We start from the raw sequence: 748 nt of genomic DNA on the forward strand, positions 1-748 counted from the left end.
CGGGAGGAAAGAGGGCTCCGAGACCCGCGCCCGGAGGCTGGGTGCGGCTGGGTCTCACTTGAAGCGCGTGGGGAAGTGACATTTCGAGCTTGAAAGAGTGAGAACTGTTTGAAGAGCAGTGGCAGGGATCTCGGGAGCGGTGGGGCTTTTCGAAACCGTTGTTTGAGGCCGGGGATGGGAAACTGGAGGCAGTGGGGGTAGCTGGATGCTTTTATTTGGGGGAGAGGGGAGTGCTTTCTGGGAGCTGTTATTTAGGGCATCACCCGCTGCTGTTCTGGGGTGGGTGGTAAGAGCTTTTATTTCTCGAGGGAGGGAGATGGCGAAGGAAGGAAGGCGCTCCACACTGTGCTGGTGTCGCTCACTTTGGGGGTCTCATAATCACGCTGAGGAGAAATCGGAAGAAGGCGGGAAGGTGGGACGCCGCGGGAGGCAGAGGGTTCGTGGGGGAAGGGGAGTGTCGCCTCCGGGAAGGCGCTACTGGCATCCACCGGGTCAGGTCTTCCCATGTTTCCGTGAAAGAATAGCCCCGCTCCGGAATCTCGAGTCCCCACTGTCCTGCCCACCCCCAATCCTGCGCTCCGGACCCAGAAGACTGTCCCCGCCTTGCACTGGGAGAGTAGGGTCGGCGCGGGAGCAGCACCTGCGCGGCGTTCGCGGCTCTCCGAGCTCTGCTCAGCCCCTCAGCCAGCCGCCCTCGGCCTCCGGGTCCGTTCTGCCGCGCTGGCTCCTCTTACACGCCGGGACCGAG

At 62.8% G+C, this 748-nt stretch overlaps 1 protein-coding gene across 4 annotated transcripts in view; it reads left to right on the forward strand.

Moving 5' to 3' along the window:
* The window catches only part of EPHA5 (EPH receptor A5), a 314,725-nt gene that overhangs the window by 465 nt on the left and 313,512 nt on the right, over window positions 1-748 (forward strand). The gene's annotated exons all lie outside the window — the stretch shown is intronic.

Source organism: Neophocaena asiaeorientalis, unplaced genomic scaffold (assembly GCF_003031525.2).
Source record: "Neophocaena asiaeorientalis asiaeorientalis breed wild unplaced genomic scaffold, Neophocaena_asiaeorientalis_V1.1 scaffold48, whole genome shotgun sequence".
NCBI lineage: Eukaryota > Metazoa > Chordata > Mammalia > Artiodactyla > Phocoenidae > Neophocaena > Neophocaena asiaeorientalis.